This window comes from Bos mutus, chromosome 6 (assembly GCF_027580195.1).
Source record: "Bos mutus isolate GX-2022 chromosome 6, NWIPB_WYAK_1.1, whole genome shotgun sequence".
NCBI lineage: Eukaryota > Metazoa > Chordata > Mammalia > Artiodactyla > Bovidae > Bos > Bos mutus.
Window position 1 is genome coordinate 79,046,411 of NC_091622.1, and position 26,736 is coordinate 79,073,146.

Sequence of the window (26,736 nt, forward strand, 5' to 3'; positions counted from 1 at the left end):
GATTCAAGAGATTATATCTGTCAGACAGAGTGCCTGAAGAACTATGGACAGGTTTGTGACATTGTACAGGAGGCAGTGATCAAGACCACCCACAAGAAAAAGAAATGCAAAAAAGCAGAGTGGTTATTTGAGGGACCTTACAAATAGCTGAGAAAAGAGAAGTGAAAGGCAAAGGATAAAAGGAAAGATATACCCATCTGAATGCAGAATTCAAGAATAACAAGGAGAACTAAGAAAGTCTTCATCAGTGTTCAATGTGAAGAAATAGAGGAAAACAATAGAATGGGAAATACTAGGTATCTCTTCAAGAAAATTAAGAGATACCAAGGGAATATTTCATGCAAAGATGGGCTCAATAAAGGACAGAAACAGTATGGACCTAACAGAAGCAGAAGATATTAAGAAAAGGCAGCAAGAATATACAAAAGAACTATACAAAAATGATCTTAATGACCCAGATAACCATGATGGTGTGATCACTCACCTAGAGCCAGACATCCTGAAATGTGAAGTCAAGTGTACCTTAGAAAGCATCACTATGAACAAAGCTGGTGGAAGTGATGGAATTCCAGCTGAGCTATTTCAAATCCTAAAAGATGATGCTGTGAAAGTGCTGCACTCAATATGCCAACAAATTAGGGAAACTTAGCAGTGACCACAAGCCTGGAAAAGGTCAGTTTTCATTCTAATCCCAAAGAAATACAATGCCAAGGAATGTTGAGACTATCACAGAATTGCACTAATCTCACACACTAGCAAAGTAATGCTCAAAGTTCTCCAAGCCAGGCTATAAGAGTACATGAACTGAGGACTTCCAGATGTTCAAGTTGTATTTAGAAAAGTCAGTGGAACCAGAGATCAAACTGCCAACATCCACTGGATCATCAAAAGAGAAAGAGGGTTCCAGAAAAATATCTACTTCTGCTTTATTGACTATGCCATTATTGACTATGCCAAAGGCTTTGACTGTGTGGATCACAATAAACTGTGGAAAATTCTTCAAGAGATGGGAATAACAGGCCACCTGACCTGCCACTTGAGAAACCTATATTCAGGTCAGGAAGCAACAGTTAGAACTGGACATGGAACAATAGACTGGTTCCAAATGGGAAAAGGAATATATCAAGACTGTATATTGTCACCCTGCTTATTTAACTTATATGCAGAGTACATCATGAGAAATGCTGGGCTGGAAGAAGCACAAGCTAGAATCAAGATTGCCAGAAGAAATATCAATAACTTCAGATATGCAGATGACACCACTCTTATGGCAGAAAGTGAAGAGCAACTAAAAAGCCTCTTGATGAAAGTGAAAGAGGAGAGTGAAAAACTTGGCTTAAAGCTCAAGATTCAGAAAACTAAGATCATGGCATCTGGTCCCATCATTTCATGGGAAATAGATGGGGAAACAGTGGAAACAGACTTTATTTGGGGGGGCTCCAAAATCACTGCAGACAGTGATTGAAGCCAAGAAATTAAAAGACACTTACTCCTTGGAAGGAAAGTTATGACCAACCTAGATAGCATATTTAAAAGCAGAGACATTACTTTGCCAACAAAGGTCCGTCTAGTCAAGGCTATGGTTTTTCCTGTGGTCATGTATGGATGTGAGAGTTGGACTGTGAAGAAAGCTGAGTGCCGAGGAATTGATGCATTTGAACTGTGGTGTTGGAGAAGACTCTTGAGAGTCCCTTGTACTGCAAGGAGATCCAACCAGTCCATTCTAAATCGTGACAGACCTTGCAGAAGCGTGCTGGCTGTGATGGATCCCACAGAAGCCTGGCCAAGAGGAGCTATTCCTCGTCCAAGGTCAGGCATGGTGACCAAGAGCGACAGGCTGCAATGGTGCAGGAGTGGCCAAGAGGAGCTACCCCACGTCAGAGGTCAGGGGTAGCAGCTGAGATTACCGCGGAGAAGTGTGTCCAAGACAGCCAAGAAGCATGGCTGAGAGGAGATACCCCTCGCCCATGATGGGGGTGGTGACGAAGAACGCCAGGCTGTGACGGTGCAGGAGCGGCAGAGAGGAGTTTACCCCACAACCGAGATCGGGGCAGCCACACAGAGGAGTTACCGCACTTCCGAGGTCAGCCGGGGCAGCTGAGAAGAGCAACCCCCATCCAAGGAGCGGTGGCTGCCCGGGCGCAGGAGGGCCCAGAGGAGCTACTCCACGTTCAAGGTCATGAGGGGTGGCCCTGAGGAGATACCCCTCATCCAAGGTAAGGAGCAGTGGCTACACATTGCTGAAGCAGCCATTAACAGATACTCCACGACCAACATAAGAGAAACCCAAGTAAGATGGTAGGTGTTGCAAGAGGGCATCAGAGGGCAGACACATTGAAACCATAATCACAGAAAACTAGCCAATCTGATCACATGGACCACAGCATTGTCAAACTCAATGAAACTAAGCTCCAAGATGGACAGGTTATGGTGGAGAGGTCTGACAGAATGTGGTCCACTGGAGAAGAGAATGGCAAACCACTTCAGTATTTTTGCCTTGAGAACCCCATGAACAGTATGAAAAGGCAAAATGATAGGATACTGAAAGAGGAACTTCCTAGGTCAGTAGGTGACCAATATGCTACTGGAGACCAGTGGAGAAATAACTCCAGAAAGAATGAAGGGATGGGGACAAAGAAAAAACAATACCCAGTAGTGGATGTAACTGGTGATAGAAGCAAGGTCCAATGCTATGAAGAGCAATATTGCATAGGAACCTGGAATGTCAGGTCCATGAATCAAGGCAAATTGGAAGTGGTCATACAAGAGATGGCAAGAGTGAACGTTGACATTCTAGGAATCAGCGAACTAAAATGGATTGGAATGGGTGAATTTAACTCAGATAACCATTATATCTACTACTGTGTGCAGGAATCCCTTAGAAGAAATGGAGTAGCCATCATGGTCAACAAAAGAGTTCAAAATGCAGTATTTGGATGCAATCTCAGAAACAACAGAATAATCTCTGTTTGTTTCCAAGGCAAAGCATTCAATATCACAGTAATCTAAGCCTATGCCCCAACCAGTAATCCTGAAGAAACTGAAGTTGAACAGTTCTATGAACACCTGCAAGACCTTTTAGAAGTAACACCCCCAAAATATGTTCTCTTCATTATAGGGGACTGGAATGCAAAAGTAGGAAGTCAAGAAACTCGTGGAGTAAGAGGCAAATTTGGCCTTGGAGTATGGAATGAAGCAGGGCAAAGGTTAATAGAGTTCTGCCAAGAGAACACACTAGTCATAGCAAACACCCTCTTCCAACAACACAAGAGAAGACTCTCCACATGGACATCACCAGATGGTCAACACAGAAATCAGATGGATTATATTCTTTGCAGCCAAAGATGCAGACGCTGTATACAGTCTGCACAAACAAGACCGGGAGCTGACTGTGGGTCAGATCATGAACTCCTTATTGCCAAATTCAGACTTAAATTGAAGAAAGTAGGGAAAACCACTAGACCATTCAGGTATGACTTAAATAAAATCCCTTATGATTATACAGTGAAAGTGAGAAAAATATTTAAAGAACTAGATATGATAGAGTGCCTGATAAACTATGGACAGAGGTTCATGACATTGTACAGGAGACAGGGATCAAAGCTATCCTCAAGAAAAAGAAATGCAAAAAAGCATAATGGCTGTTTGAGAACGACTTACAAATAGCTATGAAAAGAAGAGAAGCAAAAAGCAAAGGAGAAAAGGAAAGATATAGCATCTGAATGCAGAGTTCCAAAGAATAGCAAGAATAGATAAGAAAGCCTTCCTCAGGGATCAATGCAAAGAAATAGAGGAAAACAACAGAATGGGAAAGACTAGAGATCTCTTCAAGAAATTTAGAGATACCAAAGGAACATTTCATGCAAAGATGGGATCGGTAAAGGACAGAAATGTTATAGACCTAACAGAAGCAGAAAATATTAAGAAGAGGTGTCAAGAATACACAGAAGAACTGAACAAAAAAGATCTTCATGACCCAGATAACCATGATGGTGTGATCACTCACTGAGAGCCAATCATCCTGGAACGTGAAGTCAAGTGGGCCTTAGAAAGCCAGTCCAGGTTCGATACACGGTACTGGATGCTTGGGCCTGGTACACTGGGACGACCCAGAGGGAGGGTAGGGGAGGGAGGAAGGAGGAGGGTTCAGGATGGGGAACGCAGGTATACCTGTGGCGGATTCATTTCAATATTTGGCAAAACTAATACAATATTGTAAAGTTTAAAAATAAAATTAAAAAAAAAAAAAAAGAAAGCATCACTACGAACAAAGCTAGTGGAGGTGATGGAATTCCAGTTGAGTTATTTCAAATCCTGAAAGATGATGCTGTGAAAGTGCTACACTCAATATGCCAGTAAATTTGGAAAACTCAGCAGTGGCCACAGGACTGGAAAAGGTCAGTTTTCATTCCAATCCCAAAGAAAGGCAATGCCAAAGAATGCTCAAATTACCACACAATTGCACTCATCTCACACACTAGTAAAGTAATGCTCTCCAAGCCAGGCTTCAGCAATATGTGAACTGTGAAATTCCAGATGTTCAAGCTGGTTTTAGAAAAGGCAGAGAAACCAGAGATCAAATTGCAAACATCCGCTGGGTCATGGAAAAAGGAAGAGAGTTCCAGAAAAACATATTTCTGCTTTATTGACTATGCCAAAGCCTTTGACTCTGTGGATCACAATAAACTGTGGAAAATTCTGAAAGAGATGGGAATACCAGACCAGCTGACCTGCCTCTTGAGAAACCTATATGCAGGTCAGGAAGCAACAGTTAGAACTGGACATGGAACAATATACAGGTTCTAAATAGGAAAATTAGTACATCAAGGCTGTATATTGTCACTCTGCTTATGTAGCTTCTATGCAGAGTACATCATGAGAAATGCTGGGCTGGAGGAAGCACAAGCTGGAATAAAGATTTCCAGGAGAAATATCAATAATCTCAGATATGCAGATGACACCACCCTTATGGCAGAAAGTGAAGAGGAACTACAAAGCTTCTTGATGAAAGTGAAAGGATCCTCTATGACCCACCTCCCAGAATATTGGAAATAAAAGCAAAAATAAACAAATGGGACCTAATTAACCTTAAAAGCTTCTGCACATCAAAGAAACTTTTAGCAAGGTGAAAAGAAGGCCTTCAGAATGGGAGAAAATATTAGAAAATGAAGCAACTGACAAACAACTAATCTCAAAAATATACAAGCAACTCCTACAGCTCAACTCCAGAAAAATAAATGACCCAATCAAAAAATGGGCCAAAGAACTAAATAGACATTTCTCCAAAGAAGACGTACAGATGGCTAACAAACACATGAAAAGATGCTCAACATCACTCATTATCAGAGAAATGCAAATCAAATCCACTATAAGGTACGATTTTACACCAGTCAGAATGGCTGCGATCCAAAAGTCTACAAATAATAAATGCTGGAGAGGGTGTGGAGAAAAGGGAACCCTCTTACACTGTTGGTGGGAATGCAAACTAGTACAGCCACTATGGAGAACAGTGTGGAGATTCCTTAAAAAACTGGAAATAGAACTGCCTTATGATCCAGCAATCCCACTGCTGGGCATACACACTGAGGAAACCAGAAGGGAAAGAGACACGTGTACCCCAATGTTCATCCCAGCACTGTTTATAATAGCCAGGACATGGAAGCAACCTAGATGTCCATCAGCAGATGAATGGATAAGAAAGCAGTGGTACATATACACAATGGAGTATTACTCAGCCATTAAAAAGAATACATTTGAATCAGTTCTAATGAGGTGGATGAAACTGGAGCCTATTATACAGAGTGAAGTAAGCCAGAAGGAAAAACACCAATACAGTATACTAGTGCATATATATGGAATTTAGAAAGATGGTAACAATAACCTTGTGTACGAGACAGCAAAAGAGACACTGATGTATAGAACAGTCTTATGGACTCTTTGGGAGAGGGAGAGGGTGGGAAGATTTGGGAGAATGGCATTGAAACATGTAAAATATCATGTATGAAACGAGATGCCAGTCCAGGTTCGATGCACGATACTGGATGCTTGGGGCTAGAGCACTAGGACGACCCAGAGGGATGGTATGGGGAGGGAGGAGGGAGGTGGGTTCAGGATGGGGAACACATGTATACCTGTGGCGGATTCATTTTGATATTTGGCAAAACTAATATAATTATGTAAAGTTTAAAAATAAAATAAAATTTAAAAAAAAGTGAAAGAGGAGAATAAAAAAGTTGGCTTATTTCTCAACATTCAGAAAATGAAGATCATGGCATCTGGTCTCATCGCTTCATGGGAAATAGATGGGGAAACAGTGGAAACAGTGTCAGACTTTATTTTGTTGTGCTCCAAAATCACTGGAGATGGTGACTGCAGCCATGAAATTAAAAGACGGCTTACTCCTTGGAAGGAAAGTTATGACCAACCTAGATAGCATATTCAAAAGCAGAGACATTACTTTGCCAACAAAGATCCGTCTAGTCAAGGCTATGGTTTTTCCAGTGGTCATGTATGGATGTAAGAGTTGGACTGTGAAGAAAGCTGAGTGCCGAAGAATTGATGCATTTGAACTGTGGTGTTGGAGAAGACTCTTGAGAGTCCCTTGGACTGCAAGGAGATCCAACCAGCGCTTTCTAAAGTAGATAAGTCCTGGGTGTTCATTGAAAGGACTGATGCTAAAGCTGAAACTCCAATACTTTGGCCACCTCATGAGAAGCGTTGACTCACTGGAAAAGACTCTGATGCTGGGAGGGATTGGGGGAAGGAGTAGAAGGTGACGACAGAGGATGACAAGGCTGTATGGCATCACTGACTCGATGGACGTGAGTCTGGGTGAACTCCAGGAGTTGGTGATGGACAGGGAGGCCTGGCATGCTGCGATTCTTGGGGTCACAAAAACTTCGACACGACTGATCAACTGAACTGGAACTAGGTCACTAGTGGTAAAGATCCCGCCTGCCAATGTAGGAGACTCAAGAGTTGTGTGTTTAATCACTGAGAAGCAAGATCCCCTAGAGGAGGGAATGGCAATCCACTCCAGTAATCATGCCTGGAGAACCCCATGGACAGAGGACCTGGTGGTCTACAGTCCATATGGTCACAAAGAGTCAGGCAGAACTGAAGCGATTTATTGTGGGCGCACACACACACACACACACACACACACACAAAGACACACACATTTTAATTACCAATGTTTCCTTTTATAGTCTTTCTATTGTCAGATAAAATAAATGCACAGTGTGAGAGTTCTGAGTTAAGTTTTATTTGGGACAAATGAAGACTGTATGCTGGGAGACAGTATTTCAGATAGTTCTGAGAAAACGCTCCAAAGAGGTAGGGGGAAGGTCAGTATACATGCAATTATGGTGAAGAATGAGTACATGCAGTCAAGCACATATTTTTTGCAGAAAGTTGTTACAAATCTTGTGAAGGTTACTGCTAGTCATGAGGAGCAGACCTCACTAGAAAGGATTTTAGTGATTTTCTAAATGTGAGGTGGTGCAAGAATTAGACTTACAAATCTTTTGCTAATATGCATCTAGATACCTGCCCTGACAGTTTTCCCAGAAGACAGTGTGCCTCATTCTTTATTTCCACAATGAAATCCTTTCAGGGGGTGTTGAAGGTCAGCAGTTGCAGCAGCTCACGATTTGATCTTTGTAGATGTAGATGGCAAGTGTCATTTTGTAGGTGACACTGTCTATGGAAGTATGTTGAAGTCTGTAGGCACTGATCTTTTTTTATAGGTTTGTATTCTCTGAAGAGTGAAATCATTTATAAATTGAAAGTGAAAGTGAAAGTCACTGGATCATGTTTGACTCTTTGCAACCCTTTGGTCTACAGAGTCCATGAAATTATCCAGGCCAGAATACTGGAGTGGGTAGCCTTTCCCTTCTCCAGGGGATCTTCCCAACACAGGGATTGAACCCAGGTCTCCCTCACTGCAGATTCTTTACAGCTGAGCCACAAGGGAAGCCCAAGAATACCACAGTGGGTAGCCTATGCCTTCTCCAGCAGATCTTCCTGACCCAGGTATCAAACTGGTGTCTCCTGCACTGCAGGACGATTCTTTACCAACTGAACTATTGAACCTAAGAGAATAATTTCCATGAGGATGGGGAGGGAAAAAAAGTCTTGTATGTAATTAAAAAACGAAAACAAGAAAAAGATTAGGATGTTATATTCTTACTCTTCTTTATGTAGAAAATGAAGGTGGGTAGTTTGGCTTTTTTATTTTTTAAGATATTGTGATTTTAGGCTGCAAGACTATATGGGCCATCAAATCACAGCATTATTTGTCTTTGAGTTATGAATATCAAAGTTTAATATGAACATTGACATAATAATGTTCCTTATAAGAAGAACAATGAAAACTTCATTATGAAAAAAAGTTAACTGGACAAATACACTTTAGAAAAGAAAAGCAAGAGGACACCAGTTACTTCGCATGTTGCTTTCTAAAAGAAGACATCATGTTACCAAATTATTTAGGGTGATGTTGAATCTGAAACTCCAATACTTTGGCCACCTGATGTGAAGAGCTGACTCATTGGAAAATACCCTGATGCTGAGAAAGATTGAAGTCAGGAGGAGAAAGGGACAACAGAGGATGAGATGGTTGGATGGCATCACCAACTCAATGGACATGGGTTTGGGTAGACTCCGGGAGTTGGTGATGAACAAGGAGGCCTGGCGTGCTACAGTTCATGAGGTTGCAAAGAGTCGGACACGATTGAGTGACTGAAATAAATTGAACTGAACTGAAATGGATGGAGATTATAAAACATTTAAACCTGGAAAACAACTTTTTAGGTCTTGTATTAGGGGATAATCTTCCATAGGAGACAAGAAGCCTCTCTTTATTTTTGAAAGTGAAGACTAGAGAGCCATTTGTTTAGGGACAATGCAGAATGTTCCCCTCTTCGTGAATAAGACAGATGGTTTCCAAGACTTCTTATGACTCTTACAGTTAAGAATTATGTATATTATTTGATATAGTAAATAACATGTTAGTAAATTACTTGAATTGATGTTATTTCCTATGTAAAGTAGAATTTAAGTATAATTTCATTAGTAAACTTTATCTCAGTGGAAAAACTGTAATATCATTGACTTTTAAGATAATATCAACAAAACAAAATGTACTTTGAGTTCACTACCAAGTAAATAATTCGAGCTAATCCTATAAAGCTAGGAACAACAACAAAAAAAAAGCATTATATCTTGATGTCAAGGGCTGGAAGTAAATTTTAGTGTTAAGAAAATGAATTTCTTTGTCATCAATTTCTATGGGAGAGATTGGTCTCATTTTATAGGCAAACATTTATAAATAGTAATTTTGAATCTACATGAAGTTAATGGATCTTTTATAAGTAATAATTTCTAAAATAGGATAGAGGGAGAGGAGGACATTACTTACAGTACATATATTAAAATCCATAAAATTTTATGATACTATAAGCAGGAAAATAATTATGTAATAACCAGCCATCAAATTCAAGGTCACAATTTCCTGGGAGGGATGGATATTTATTAATTTTCACATACCTGTTATAATTTCTAAAATACATTATGGACCCTAAGTTCACTGCTAAAAATAGTTTCAGCAAATTTTTTGTTGTTCAGTAGCTAAGTCATGTCCTACTCTGCATTCACTGTCTCCTGGAGTTTGCTCAAATTCAAGTCTTTTGAGTTGGTGATGCTATCTAACCATTTCATGCTCTGCTGCCTACTTCTCCTTTTGCCTTCAATCTTTCCCAGTATCAGGGTCTTTTCCAATGAGTTGGTTCTTCCCATCAGGTTTCCAAAGAGTCAAATCTTCACATCAAGTGGCCAAAGTATTGGAACTTCAGCTTCAGCATCAGTCCTTCAAATTCAGGGTTGTTTTCCTTTAGGGTTGATGGGTTTTATCTCCTTGCTTTCCAAGGGACTCTCAAGAATCTTTGCCAGCACCACAATTTGAAAGCATCAATTATTTGACACTCGTTCTTCTAACACTCACATCCACTGGGGGCTTCCCTGATAGCTCAGTTGGTAAATAGTCCACCTGCAATTCAGGAGACCCTGGTTCAATGCCTGGGTCAGGAAGATCCCCTGGAGAAAGGATAGGTTACCCACTCCAGTATTCTTGGGATTCCCTTGTGGCTCAGCTGGTAAATAATATGCCTGCAATGTAGGAGACCTGGGTTTGATCTGGACAAGGGAAAGGCTACCCTCTCCAGTATTCTGGCCTGGAGAATTCCATGGAGTCCACGGGGTTGCAAAGGGTTGGACACTACTGAGAGACTTTCACACTACAGTATTTTTCAAAGTTCATTTTAATTTTAAGAATAAGTGTAGAGGATCATGTCATCTGCAAACCACTTGTAAAAGAATGAAACTAGAACACTTCCTAACACCATACACAAAAATAAACTCAAAGTGGATTAAAGATCTAAATGTAAGACCAGAAACTATAAAACTCCTGGAGGAGAACATAGGCAAAACACTCTCCAACATACATCACAGCAGGATCCTCTATGACCCACCTCCCAGAATATTGGAAATAAAAGCAAAAATAAACAAATGGGACCTAATTAACCTTAAAAGCTTCTGCACAACAAAGGAAACTAAAAGCAAGGTGAAAAGACGGCCTTCAGAATGGGAGAAAATAATAGAAAATGAAGCAACTGACAAATAGCTAATCTCAAAAATATACAAGCAACTCCTACACCTCAATTCCAGAAAAATAAATGAATCAATCAAAAAATGGGCCAAAGAACTAAATAGACATTTCTCCAAAGAAGACATACAGATGGCTAACAAACACATGAAAAGATGCTCAACATCACTCATTATCAGAGAAATGCAAATCAAAACCACTATGAGGTACCATTTCATACCAGTCAGAATGGCTGTGATCCAAAAGTCTACAAATAATAAATGCTGGAGAGGGTGTGGAGAAAAGGGAACCCTCTTACACTGTTGGTGGGAATGCAAACTAGTACAGCCACTATGGAGAGCAGTGTGGAGATTCCTTAAAAAACTGGAAATAGAACTGCCTTATGATCCAGCAATCCCACTGCTGGGCATACACACTGAGGAAACCAGAAGGGAAAGAGACACATTACCCCAATGTTCATCCCAGCACTGTTTATAATAGCCAGGACATGGAAGCAACCTAGATGTCCATCAGCAGATGAATGGATAAGAAAGCAGTGGTACATATACACAATGGAGTATTACTCAGCCATTAAAAAGAATACATTTGAATCAGTTCTAATGAGGTGGATGAAACTGGAGCCTATTATACAGAGTGAAGTAAGCCAGAAGGAAAAACATAAATACAGTATACTAATGCATATATATGGAATTTAGAAAGATGGTAACAATAACCTTGTGTACGAGACAGCAAAAGAGACACTGATGTATAGAACAGTCTTATGGACTCTTTGGGAGAGGGAGAGGGTGGGAAGATTTGGGAGAATGGCATTGAAACATGTAAAATATCATGTATGAAACGAATTGCCAGTCCAGGTTCGATGCACGATACTGGATGCTTGGGGCTAGTGCACTGGGACGACCCAGAGGGATGGTATGGGGAGGGAGGAGGGAGGAGGGTTCAGGATGGGGAACACATGTATACCTGTGGTGGATTCATTTTGATATTTGGCAAAACTAATACAATTATGTAAAGTTTAAAAATAAAATAAAATAAAAAGAGTAAGTAAAACAATTTAGTCCAATAGTATTTATCATCTTAAATTTCAAAATAAGTATCTGTCAAAATTTAAAGATCAGTAATAAAGTACATTCAGAGAGTATGTCTGTCAAATATATATTAATAGGATTCTACATATGAATTACTGCAGTAGCAGATTTAAAGGATGTAAAAATTATTGAGTTTTACAAGTTAAATGGACAACATAGAGGGTGAAGCATAAATAGTTAGCTAAATATAGCAGGAAACATATGAAAAAGAAGGGTGAATAAGAAAGTAACAAATGCAGGATGTGATTTATAAAAGTAAAATAAATTAAAAATTTGGTATCCAGGCACTTGAAAATCAAAAATTATAGATCTTTAGAATTGTATGTGTGATAAGAGGAAATGTAGCTTATCTACATTTTGAATTATATAATTGCTAAAGATCTATAGCATCTAAAATTTCCATAGCATTTTTCTCAATTAGTTATTCTAAAAAAGGTTTTACCAGCTCTATTTATGGGAAACAGTATATTTGAATGCAGCCCTTTTTATCTTTCTTATTTCTAACTCATAGATATTCTTTAAATTGATATATAATTTTTCTTTCTTTAGTGATCTTCTTTTTGCCCCAGAGATAAAAGATATTCAAATTTAATGCTTATTTTAAACGACACTCTTAACACTGTCTTAAGATATGTAGTCAAGAACATATCTTGTGGATGCATGATAAACCTGGGTGCATGATAAACAATACATGTCTCCAAATATTCTTGCCAGATAACATAAAAGAATAAGAACGAAAAAAACAATTTCAGCATGAAGCTGCATAATTAGCATAACTTACTGACAGATGATGCCAAATTGCAAAATAGCAAAAACAACAGCAACAACAAAACAGCAGTAAGTAAGAAGTAAGATATCACCAAATTTCTGTGTTTAGCATCTTGGGCTGCCACCCTACCTCAGCCCAGCTGCAAGGTTTTCAGAAGAGCAAATGCAGACAGAAAAACAGCAGGGAGGACAGAAGAGAGAGACTAGGGAAGGACCATGAGCATAACTGAGTAACCACCAAGATTAAATCTCCTCTAAACCAAAAACACTGGAAAAGTGTCTAGATAGATTAAATCATGATCTACAGGGAAAGGTTTCAAACTATCAGCTACTTGAACAGGCATAATTCAAGCCTATATGTGCTACTTTAAAAAGTCAGTAAAATGTTAAAGGATTGCATAATTTAAAGGCCAGTTCTTTCAATACAAAGATTCTGTGCGAGGAAAGAAAAAGGCAAAAGGAAGGGGGAAAAGTCCTTTAGCAACTGGTATGAAGAAAACAGAGATTTTTAAAGTATTGAAAGGCAAACATAAACCATCAATTTGGAATTCTCCAAAAACCTCTCACATGTCTGTAATAAACTTTTTTTTAAAAAGATACTAAAGTTACTAGATTTTGCTGTTCTGACAGAAGAGGGCACCATTAAACTAATAATATCATGACACATTTCATTATCATAAAAATCAGTAAGAGGAAAATAAAGTCTTTGTGTAGCTATAGCAGAAAATCTAAAAACAAATTTCCAAACAAATCAAATGAAGAACAATACCGAAAGAAAATGTTATGAGCCAAAAGAAAATATAAATCAACACTGCAGAGTTAAATATACTCAAACAAGTATCAAATACATGCAAAACTATGTTAAATCAAAAATTTTAAAAACTAAAAAAATGGATAAAAAGAGTGACAAATGAAGAAATTGAAACCAGAAACATATGGAAGAAAATCACAAAATTTCAGAGATGAAGACTAAATTCCAAAGTTCCCATGGAGATTAGATTCATATGGAAATTTAATAAAGAACACTGAAAATAGAAAGACATGCAATCAAAAGAAGGAATATAACAGAAAAAAAGGAAAAAGGTTAGCAGAGATGAAAATAATTAGAAAAGAATCAAATGTATTTAAATTGTCAAAACAAACAAACAAAATACTATGACCCAAGAAACTTTTCATAAATAGAAAGAAAATCTGAAAAACTTTACAAAGGAAAATCAACTTCAAGTCATAAGTAAGACTATTAGATTTCAACAGGATGAATACACTTCAATCAACTATTACTGGTGAGAATTTTAAAACATGTAAAAGTGATGACAGTGGAAAAGAAAAAGTGAAAAGTTTGTCATATAGGTAAAAGCTCTGTATTAAAGGATATCACAATTAATGAATAAGTTTTTAAAGGTCTGAGGTCATTAAATATAAACAAAAAAATAAGAAACACAGAAAATTATAACCTTCCTAAATAAACACAAAAAAGTAAAGGAGAAAAGAATATACATCTTGTAGAAAAAGAAATGCAGCAAAATAAAAACATAAAATTATAAAATATTACTACAGGATTAGAAAAATCTTATGAGTCATAACAGTAAGAGAGAAAAATCAACCGTTTAAAAAAAAATAGATTTCACTATGGCTCCCAGAAAAGACCTGTTGTATATGACCCACATCTAAAACAAAGTAAAACAGAAAGGCTTAATATAGTGATCCATATGGGCCATTGAAGAGTACTGAGTAAAGTTCCTTGTTCTATCCTGCCAGGCTCATCTGTCCATGGGATTTCCCAGGCAAGAATATTGGCATGGGTTGCCATTTCCTTCTCCAGGGAATCTTCCCAACCCAGGGACTGAACTTGGATCTTCCCCACTGCAGGCAGATTCTTTACCATTTGAGTCACCAGGGATGCCTGCAAAAAACAAGTCATTCTCCTTCAAGCCATAATCAAACCAACAATCTAAGGATGGCCATGGTCATTCATCTGCAGTCCTCCAATCTACCAGCTGACCTATCGAAGGCTGAGTGCTATACTGTAGGCCCTTATTAGTTATCAATTTTATATATAGTAGTGTGTATGTATCAATCTCAATCTTCCAATTTATCCCTCTGAACCCCACCCCCACCCCTTACCCCTGGTAAAGATGTTTATTTTCTTCATCTGTACTCTATTTGTATTTCTGAGTTCATTTGTTGTATTTATTTATTTATTTATATTTTAGATTCCACATAGAATCAGTATTATATGATATTTGTCTTAATCTCTCTGCCTTACTTCACTCAGTATAACTAGTTCTAGGTCCATCCATGTTGCTGCAAATCGTATTTCATTAATTTTATAGTTGAGCAACATTCCACTGCATATATGCACCACATCTTCTTTATTTATTCCTCTGCTGATGGACATTTAGGTTGAGTCCATGTCCTGGTTATTGTAAATTACACTGCAATGGATCTTTTCAAATAATGGTTTTCTCCAGATATATGCCCAGGAGTGGGATTGCTAGATCATATGGTAGCTCTACTTTCAGTGTTTTAAGAAATCTTCACACTATCCTATATAGTGTCTGTACCAGTTTACAATCCTACCAACCATGTAGGAGGGTTGCATTTCTCCACACCCTCACCAGAATTTATTGTTTATAGATTTTTTTTATGATGGCCATTATGACTAGTGGGCTTCCCTCATAGCTCAGTTGGTAAAGAATCTGCCTGCAATGCAGGAGACCCCAGTTCAATTCCTGGGTTGGGAAGATCTGCTGCAGAAGGGATAGGCTATCCACTCCAGTATTCTTGGGCTTCCTTTGTGGCTCAACTGGTGATAACCTCATTGTAGTTTTGATTTGCATTTCTCTAATAATTATTGAAGTTGAGAATATTTTCATGTGCTTTTGAATCATCTGTATGTCTTCTACGGAGAAATGTTTACTTAGATACTTAAATCTTCTTTACTCAATGCTTTGTAATGGCCTATATAGGGAAAGAATCTATAAGAGTGGATATATGTTTATGTATAATAGACTTACTTTGCTGCAACACTAAAACCAACACAATATTGTAAATAGACAAATAACACATAAATCACCTTAATTATGTACATACTGAAAGAGATGTGGTAAGACACAAATATAAACATAATAATAATAGCAAGCTTTAATACATCACACTCAGTAAAGACAGATGAAGTGGATGAAAAAATAGGTAAAGAGGAAAAAGTCTAACAACATAATCAACAGGGTAGACTTTATGATGTATATTGAACACGACATCCTACACAGTCTTCTCAAGAGCCTAGTATACATTCACAAAGTAGATCATACACTAGGTTAAAAGTATACATGATTAACTTTAATAAAGAAGAATAAGTACAAAAAATCATTCTGATCATAATGCACTAAGATTAAGTCGCTCACTCGTGTCTGACTGTTTGCGACCCCATGGACTGTAGCCTACAAGGCTTCTCTGTCCATGGAATTTTCCAGGCAAGAGTAATGGAGTGGGTTGCCATTTTCTTCTCCAGGGGATCTTCCCCGCCCAGGGATAGAACCTGGGTCTCCTGCATTGCAGGCAGACGCTTTACTGTTTGAGCCACCAGGGAAGCCCAAAGAAGAATATTATAAGTAGAAAAAGTCATTCTGATCATAATGCACTAAGTTTAAAAAAAATACTTTAAAACAAAACATGAAGATCACTTTTGTTTTCAGCTCTGGCACATGAAGCGCTTGAAAGGCATTAATCCCATTCTTACACTAAAAGAAAAGCAAAATAAAATGCAAAGCAGTAATTTTTGTTAGACTTGTTGGACAGTTGAGGTAATAGGACAAACTATCACCCTGAACTCTGGAAAAATAGGCAAGTATAGATAGTCACAGCCAAGATCTAATTACCTGGGGCAGAATGATCTATAGCTGTATCAGTTCAGTTCAGTCGCTCAGTCGTGTCCAGCTCTTTGTGACCCTATGAATCACAGCATGCCAGGCCTCCCTGTACATTACCAACTCCCGGAGTTCACTCAAACTTATGTCCATTGAGTTGGTGATGCCATCCAGCCATCTCATCCTCTGTCATCTGCTTCTCCTCCTGCTCCCAATCCCTCCCAGCATCAGGGTCTTTTCCAATGAGTCAACTCTTCGCATGAGGTGCCCAAAGTATTGGAGTTTCAGCTTTAGCATCAGTCCTTCCAATGAACACCCAGGACTGATCTCCTTTAGAATGGACTGGTTGGAACTCCTTGCAGTCCAAGGAACTCTCAAGAATCTTCTCCAACACCACAGTTCAAAAGCATCAATTATTTGGTGCTTAGCTTTCTTCACAGTCCAACTCTCACATCCATACGTGACCACTGGAAAAACCATAGCCTTGACTAGACAGACCTTTGTTGGCAAAGTAATGTCTCTGCTTTTCAATATATTATCTAGGTTGGTCATAACTTTCCTTCCAAGGAGTAAGCGTCCTTTAATTTCATGGCTGCAATGACCATCTGCAGTGATTTTGTAGACCCTAAAAATATAGCTATACAGTAACATAATAAAAACACTTACACGTCAATTTTGACAAATTACTGGAGATTTAGTAAGGATTAGTAAGACAATGAGAAAAATCCATGGACTGTACTCTTATAAGCCTGCTGAATTCCCAACTTTAATTAATTTTGCCTCCAAAAGCTCCACCAGGCTTTCATGGAGAAGGGCCATGAAAGATGCCCTTTGATTTTGGTAGCACAGAGTAAAAAATGTAACCATTTTGGAATACATTCATAATTTTCTCCATAACAAAGGTCTACCCTCCAGGGAACATACTTAAAAAGAAATAAAGGCAAAAATAAGCAAATGAGACCTCGTTGAACTTAAGTGGTCATGCACTGCAAAGGAAATCATTGACAAAATCAAAACACAATATATAGAATGTGAGAAAGTATTTGCAAATGATACTACCTACAAGGAGGTTAACATCCAAAATGTATAACAACTCAGATAACTCAACATCAAAAAAGTAAACAACCCAATCAAAAAATAGGCAGAAGTTCTAAATAAACATTTTTCCAAAGAAGACATACAGATGGCTAACAGGCACATGAGACAATGCTCAACATCACTAATTAGAGAAATACAAATCAAAACCACAAGGAGTTTTCACCTTGCATTGGCCAGAATGGCTATCATCAGAAAGTACTCTAATAATAAATGCTGGAGAAGGTATGGAGAGAAGAAAACCTTCATTCACTGGTGCAGCCACTAGGAAAAGAGTATGGATGTTCCTTAAACAGACTGAAAATATAACTGCCATATGATTCAGTGATTCTACTTCTGTGTATGTATCTGTCAAAAACAAAAACTCTGATTCAAAAAGATACATGTACTCCAATGTTCACTGAAGCTTTACTTAAAATAGGCAAGAATAGAAACAACAAGTGCCCATAAACAGATGATTGACTTAAGACGATGTGGTGTACATGTGATTTTAGTAATCATGTACGGATGTGAGAGTTGGATGATAAAGAAGGCTAAGTGACAAGGAATTAATGCTTTCTAACAGTGGTGCTGGAGAAGACTATTAATAGTTCTTTGGACAACAAGGAAACAAAGCCAGTCAATCCTAAAGGAAATCAACCATGAATATTCATTGGAAGGACTGATGCTGAAGATCCAATACTTTGGCCATCTCATATGAAAACGTAACTCATTGAAAAGATCCTGAGGCTGGAAAAGATTGTGGGTAGGAGGAGAAGGGAATGACAGAGGCTTGGATTACATCATTAACTCAATGAATATGAGTTTGAGCAAAATGTAGGAGATAGTGAAGGACAGGAAAGCCTGGCATACTGCAGTCCATGAGGTCACAAAGAGTCAGTCATGACTGAGTGAGCATGCATGCTTAAAGGACAGGGCAGTCAACATGATGGAACTTCTAAAGATCGAAACTGGAACAATTTGAGCCACCAAAGTATGAATATGGTAATGTAATGATAAAATATAATCCATCAGTTCAGTTCAGTCACTCAGTCGTGTCCGACTCTTTGTGACCCCATGAATTCCATCACATCAGGCCTCCCTGTCCATTACCAACTCCCGGAGTTCACCCAGACTCACATCCATCGAGTCAGTGATGCCATCCAGTCATCCCATTCTCTGTTGTCCCCTTCTCCTCCTGCCCCCAATCCCTTCCAGCATCAGGGTCTTTTCCAATGAGTCAACTCTTCTCATGAGGTGGCCAAAGTACTGGAGTTTTAGCTTCAGCATCATTCCTCCAAAGAAATCCCAGGGCTGATCTCCTGCAGAATGGACTGGTTGGATCTCCTTGCAGTCCAAGGGACTCTCAAGAGTCTTCTCCAACACCACAGTTCAAAAGCATCGATTCTTCGGTGCTCAGCCTTCTTCACAGTCCAACTCTCACATCCATACATGAGCACAGGAAAAATCATAACCTTGACTAGATGGACCTTTGTTGGCAAAGTAAAGTCTCTGCTTTTGAATATGCTACCTAGTTTGGTGATAACTTTACTTCCAAGGAGTAAGCGTCTTTTAATTTTATGGCTGAAGCCACCATCTGCGGTGATTTTGGAGCCCAAAAAAAGTAAGTCTGACAGTGTTTCCACTGTTTCCCCATCTATTTCCCATGAAGTGATGGGACCGGATGACATGATCTTCGCTTTCTGAATGTTGAGTTTTAAGCCAACTTTTTCACTCTCCTCTTTCACTTTCTTCAAGAGGCTTTTTAGTTCCTCTTCATTTTCTGCCATAAGGGTGGTATCATCTGCATATCTAAGGTTATTGATATTTCTCCTGGCAATCTTGATTCCAGCTTGTGCTTCTTCCAGCCCAGCATTTCTCATGATGTACTCTGCATATAAGTTAAATAAGCAGGGTGACAATAAGCAGCATTGATGTACTCCTTTTCCTATTTGGAACCAGTCTATTGTTCCATGTCCAGTTCTAACTGTTGCTTCCTGACCTGCTTACAGATTTCTCAAGAGGCAGGTCAAGTGGTCTGGTATTCCCATCTCCTGAAGAATTTTCCACAGTTTATTGTGATCCACACAGTCAAAGGCTTTGGCATAGTCAATAAAGCAGAAATAGATGTTTTTCTGGAACTCTCTTGCTTTTTTCATGATCCAGCGGATGTTGGCAATTTGATCTCTGGTTCTTCTGCCTTTTCTAAAACCAGCTTGAACATCAGGAAGTTCACAGTTCACGTATTGCTGAAGCCTGGCTTGGAGAATTTTGAGCATTACTTTACTAGCATGTGAGGTGAATGCAATTCTGCTATAGTTTGAGCATTCTTTGGCATTGCCTTTCTTTGAGATTGGAATGAAAACTGACCTTTTCCAGTCCTGTGGCCACTGCTGAGCTTTCCAAATTTGCTGGCATATTGAGTGCAGCACTTTCACAGCATCATCTTTTAGGATTTGGAATAGCTCACCTCGAATTTCATCACCTCTACTAGCTTTGTTCATAGTGATGCTTTCTAAGGCCCACTTGACTTCACACTCCAGGATGTCTGGCTCTAGGTCAGTGATCATATCATTGTGATTATCTGGGTGGTGAAGATTTTTTTTGTACAGTTCTTCTGTGTATTTTTGCCACCTCTTCTTAATATCTTCTGCTTCTCTTAGGTCCATACCATTTTTGTCTTTTATCAAGCCCATCTATTCATGAAATGTTCCTTGGTATCTCTAATTTTCTTGAAGAGATCTCTAGACTTTCCCATTCTGTTGTTTTCCTCTATTTCTTTTCATTGATCACTGAGGAAGGTTTTTTTATCTCTTCTTGCTATTCTTTGGAACTCTGCATTCAGATGTTTATATCTTTCTTTTTCTCCTTTGCTTTTTGCTTCTCTTCTTTTCACAGCTATTTGTAAGGCCTCCCCAGACAGCCATTTTGCTTTTTTGCATTTGTTTTCCATGGGGATGGTAATAGAAGAAGGTCGCTAAATATAAGGGAGATAAGCATTCTAAAAATTTTAAAGAGAAGAAAATAGGGAAATTAAAAATCAACATTAATCAGATATCACAGTAATAATGGCTGCAGACAAAATCTTCACATGGATTAGAATTTAGCATGTGAGAGCATAAAATATTGTATAGTTATATGTTCAAAGTGTTTCTAGGATATTAAATATTATAAAGAGAGCAAAAAATGTAACATAGTAGTAGAGAAACTCCACAGTGATCAGGATTACTATTACCTGCAACATATAATGAGATATGTTGACATCCTGATGTGATGCACTGAGGACACATAATTTCTAAGGTGATCTGATCAAAATATGTTTCTTTATTCTAATCATGAGAAAACGCCAGGCAATCCAAAACTGAGGGAGCTGATATGAAACAACTAACCAGGGTCCATCAAATTTCTCAAGGTTGTGAAAGACAAGAAAAACTTAGGGAATTACCAAAAATGAAATATGAAAATTTTGAATACTGAATCAGAAAAAAATGATCATTGCTGGAGGAAATAAAACTAATAAAAGTCTGCAGTTTACATAAGATTATTGGGCCCTTCTTCATGTTGAGTCAATTCTTCTCCCTTGGTTCTTGTCTCCTTGTAGGAAAGAATTGAGACAACAGACCAGGTCAGCTCAAGCAGGCAGGGTTTATTAAACAAGCAATACACTCTAGAGCCAGGAAAGCAGACTAACCCACTTTGAAGTGGTCTTGACCCATCTTGGTTCCCTCTTTGATGGTTCCTGGGGCTCGATTGGTTGTGCCCTATATAAATGAGGCATGAATTCAAGATCAACCAGGGAAGGGGGCATGTTTTCCTGCCAGAGGTTTTCACTCCAGTCCATGATTTCTCTTATGCAAATGAGACATAAGCCTGAGACCAATCAGGGAAGGGGGACATCTTTCAAATGAAGCATGAACACAGGTCCAATCAGGGAAAGGACTGTGAATAAGTTTTCCTGTAGCCTGTCACCATTCTTGACTGCCATTTTGGGCCCTGTTTCCCTGTTCTAACTATCTAGCATTAATTTGTCGCTTTTGGTAAATGTGTTATTTCTGTACTAGATAACAGTAGAGGAGTTTGAGTTAAGTGTAAACTGAAACTCCATGTAATATTTCTGTAACTTTTTATAAGCCTAATAAATTAGTTCAAAATTAAAACTTTGAAAACTATAAGAGTTATGCCTCTCTTGATTTTTCATTTTCACCAGGCTAAGTATCATCAGCCTGCACAAACAACTCTCACATTGTATGGGTTTATTGCAAGGAAAAGGAACTGGCAATCCACTCCAGTACTCTTGCCTGAAACATTCCATGGATAGAGGAGCCTGGTAGGCTGCAGTCCATGTGGTCACAAAGAGTCAGACATGACTGTGCAACTTCACTTTCTTTCTTTCTATAGTTCCTTTTGGAGAAGGAAATGGCAACCCATTCCAGTGTTCTTGCCTGGAGGATCCTGTGGACAGAGGGGCCTGGTGGGCTACAGTCTATGGGGTTGCAGAGAGTTGGTCACAACTAAGCAACTAACACACACACACACACACACACACACACACACACACATGGGTTTATTGTCCTTTCTTCTCCTGTCCAATATCATTTAAGTCTCACATTTGTTTCTATTTCTTTCAAACTGTTAAGAGAACTATTTAAAAGACCAGTTTAAAGCAGAGAAACACTCAAAAGACCAGCTAACAGCAAGGTAACATGGTGTCAAATAGGTCTCCTAAGTACCTATCCTGTAGACATAAAAATGTCATATAAAAGCAACTAGCATATAAAAGCAACTTCTGTAAACTAAGCAATAAAACTTAGGTAGCAAGGTACTCTCATAAGTCACAAACTAGAAATAGTCACCAAAAGCAACAACGTCTGTATGATAATTAAAAAATATATTTTAAAAGGGAGCAAGAGAATAATAAAAAAAAGCATGAACTAATCTTGTGAACTGCAGAAAACAGAACTCTCCAACAAATCTTCATTACATAAGTGAGTCTGCACTCCGAATGGACATTTGCCAACCTTATCAGAGAGACATAAAGTCAAATCAAGTTTTGAGTTTCAATCTGAGCTGAATGAAATATGCATGAATTAATATATACAGCAGGTAGGCAAAATCACTGCAGATAGTGATTGTAGCCATGAAATTTAAAGACACTTACTCCTGGGAAGGAAAGTTATGACCAACCTAGATAGCATATTCAAAAGCACAGACATTACTTTGCCAACAAACGTCTGTCTAATCAAGGCTATGGTTTTTCCAGTGGTCATGCATGTATGTGAGAGTTGTACTGTGAAGAAAGCTGAGTGCCAAAGAATTGATGCTTTTGAACTGTGGTGTTGGAGAAGACTCTTGTGAGTCCATTGGACTGCAAGGAGATCCAACCAGTCCATTCTAAAGGATATCAGTCCTGGGTGTTCTTTGGAAGGACTGATGCTAAAGCTGAAACTCCAATACTTTGGCCACCTCATGCGAAGAGTTGACTCATTGGAAAAGACTCTGATGCTGGAAGGAATTGGGGGCAGGAGAAGGAGACAACAGAGGATGAGATAGCTGGATGGCACCACCGACTCGATGGACATGAGTTTCAGTGAACTCTGGGAGTTGGTGATGGACAGGGAGGCCTGGCGTGCTACAATGCATGGGGTCGCAAAGAGTCAGAGATGACTGAGTGACTGAACTGAACTGAGACAAATATCTGAATATTGATATACATTGAGCCCTAACAAAAAGGCCTAAAAATCTAGCTGGCAAAAACATCCTACCAGAACAAAATTCTAGAATGAATAGACATTACTAAGAATATCAACTAATTTGTGTAGAACATGGTCAGTAGGGAAAAGGCAAGAGGAATTTCATATGGAGCAGGAGAAGGGAACAGTGAGAAAAACAATGAAGTCTTGCTCTAATGACAGGCCCATAATCAGATGAAATGTGTAAACCAGTATATCAAAATCAAATGAATATGAAATTTTGAAAATAGTGATATCAATAAAAGAAGCATACATCAGGATTAGCTTAATGTGAAATAGTTTAGTAATTGCACAAACTGAAAAAAATTAAAAATAATATCTGAACTCAGAAAAAATACAAATAAGAGAAAAACATTACTTCATAAATACAGATCAAATTAAAGCTAAAACCGATATACCACTATGTGAACAGATACCACTAAATTGTTTTAAAGAAACTAAAAGATATAAATCAGAGAAGAAGAAAGGAATTCAATAGAAATGAGGGATGCAGAAATTATGGCATAATAAATTTAGAAGTTTGGCAAAATCACATGCTGAAAGGCATTACAAAGCTGGACAAAATTGTGAGAAGTAGCTGTTTTAGCACTCTGGAACATGATCAAATAACTGCAACAAATTTGAAGCTTTTTTTCCTTAAAAAAGTATCAAACTTTGGATGAGAAGAGTGCAAGTCTGTGTACTGTGCCTGAGGCTTCTCTGATATACGCTACTTGGCTTAGTTAGAATAGAAATATCAGGTAGAACAGGTCATGAAAACTATAAACTCTGCCAAAAGACTTATTTCATTTGGAGCAGAAAGCAATTAAAAAAAAAATGGTTGGGAAAGCAATGAATTGGTAGAGTAGTTACAGATTTTAACATGTGTAATTCATGTTAAACATGTAAACATGTGTCCTGATAAATATGATTGTGGTACTCGGCATCTAAGCAGGAAACATAATTAATATTATGTGTTATATTTTAAATGTAGACCCAGAAGTTTTGGTGTCACTTACTCTCAAAACTCAGCTATTAAAACCCAGTCACAGAGCTATTCCTGACTGCCTCAATTTCTGAAGTATATAATATAGCAACGTGATCAAAGGGAAAAAGAATTAGGTAGTATTATTATTTAGCATTTTCTGATACATTAAGATTATTATAAATGTGAAACCATTTTTTTTGTATTTGATCACATACAGATTTCAAGTTCCACCACTGCCACCTCCCTTCTGATCCATGTCTGGACAAGCTAATAAGAAAGCTAAGGTATCTCCTGCTTTTGAACTGGTGGAGAAATAATGCATGCAAGCTCTCACCAGCGTAAGGATACTCCCTTCAGCTCTGCTGCTGCTGCTAAATCGCTTCAGTCGTGTCCGACTCTGTGCAACCCCATAGACGACAGCCCGCCAGGCTCTCCCGTCCCTGGGATTCTCCAAGCAAGAACAGTGGAGTGGGTTGCCATTTCCTTCTCCAATGCATGAAAGTGAAAAGTGAAAGTGAAGTCTCTCAGTCGTGTCCGACTCCTAGCAACCCCATGGACTGAAGCCTATCAGGCTCCTCCGTCCATGGGATTTGCCAGGCAAGAGTACTGGAGTGGGTTGCCATTGCCTTCTCCGCCTTCAGCTCTGCTACTTAACAATTGTAAAAGTCAAGCCAGTTTCCTTTTCCCCTCTTGCAGGCCAACCTTGGACCAGGTTAAGAGTATGCCCTGTTAATTCCCCCAAAGCCTCATTATGTGAGCAATAAACTTTTTCATGCCCTTCTGTTGCTTGTATGGCACTCTCAAATCGAGTCTACAGAGAATGAGATGGTTGGATGACATCACCCACTCAATTGGACATGGGTTTGAGCAAATAGTGAAGGACAGGGAAGCCCAGCATGTTGCAGTCCATGGGGTCACAAAGAGGCAGATACAACTTAGTGACTGAACACCAACAATCAAGTCTCATTAAAACAAATTTTGAGCATGAGGTGTACATCCCACATCTGAGGGGTTACCACACAAATGTAAAAAAGCTTCTAACCATCTACCATAGAGATCATAACTGGAAGTGGAAAATGGCTGAAAATGTGATAAAAAGGGTGCTGCTGCTGCTGCTGCTGCTGCTGCTAAGTCACTTCAGTCATGTCCGACTCTGTGTGACCCCATAGATGGCAGCCCACCAGGCTCTCCCGTCCCTGGGATTCTCCAGACAAGAACACTGAGTGGGTTGCCATTTCCTTCTCCAATGCATGAAAGTGAAAAGTGAAAGAGTAAACCAATTTAAAAACAGTTCAATTTACTTCAGGATGGAATACATGCCCCCAGCATATAGCAGGCTCTCCATAATTAATGCAGATAAAACATCCTCATGCCAATCTTTTACACTTTCTTTTTAAGCATATTTCTAGTATATTTGGGAGTTTATCACTTCAAGAAATTTAGCCTAAAATCTGTGTTTGTATGAAATTTGAATGCAAAGTTTTAAAAAAGAAGGCAAGCAAACAACAGTACCATTAGTGTGAAACACTAATAAACTCTGTAGCTGATTAAACTATTGAAGGAATCAATTTCACTCTCCTTTAGTTGTTTGAATCTATTAGCTTAATGTAGAAAAGCAGCCTATGTTGTTGTGCATATTGGAGCAATTGCTTCTCTTGAATTTAAAAGCTCTTAAACAATTCTAATCTTACTTCTTAAATCACTCTTCAATAATGTGTGTTGTTTAGTTTTCACAGCTTCTGAGCACATAATATAATTAATTCAAATAAGCCTGCAAGTCAACAGGATTTTTTTTATTAATATGAGATTAAAGTCTGGAAATGATGGTTGCTGTGTGAATTATTGAGTCCCATTTATTTTATTGGGCCAGTATGTAGACTTCAAAGCACGTAAGAAAATCTCTTCCTTTCTCTTTTTTTTATTGCTAGCCATATTTTTCTCCATAATTCATCTCTTCTCTAAATATAACTTGATATTCACTCTATACTTTAAAATATGCATAAGATTTTACTACTGATTTTGTCACAGTATCTTTTTTTTTTTGAACAAGTGTTTTATTTTATTTATTTATTTTTACTTTACAATATTGTATTGGTTTTGCCATACATCAACATGAATCCATCATGGGTGTACACGTGTTTCCAATCCTGAACCCCCCTCCCACCTTCCTTCCCATACCATCCCTCTGGGTCATCCTAGTGCACAAGCCCCAAGCTTCCTGTATCCTACATCAAACCTGGACTGGTGATTCCTTTCTTATATGATATTATACATGTTTCAATGCCATTCTCCCAAATCATCCCCCCTCATATCAAAATACAAGTTAGTTCTTTCCCAGTTTACTGAAGACAAAGATATGATTAACTATGACTATGATTCATAGCTAAATATTATAAAATTCTCTCTACAAGTAAAATATACTGAATTAATTATATGTATTAATTATTGTATTAATCACTAAAAGAAATAGAATATTTTAGGTTAAAATGAAAATTTGTCCCATTTGTCATTTCTACTCATTCTGATGCCCCCAATGTAAAGATAGAAATGAGTAAAAGAA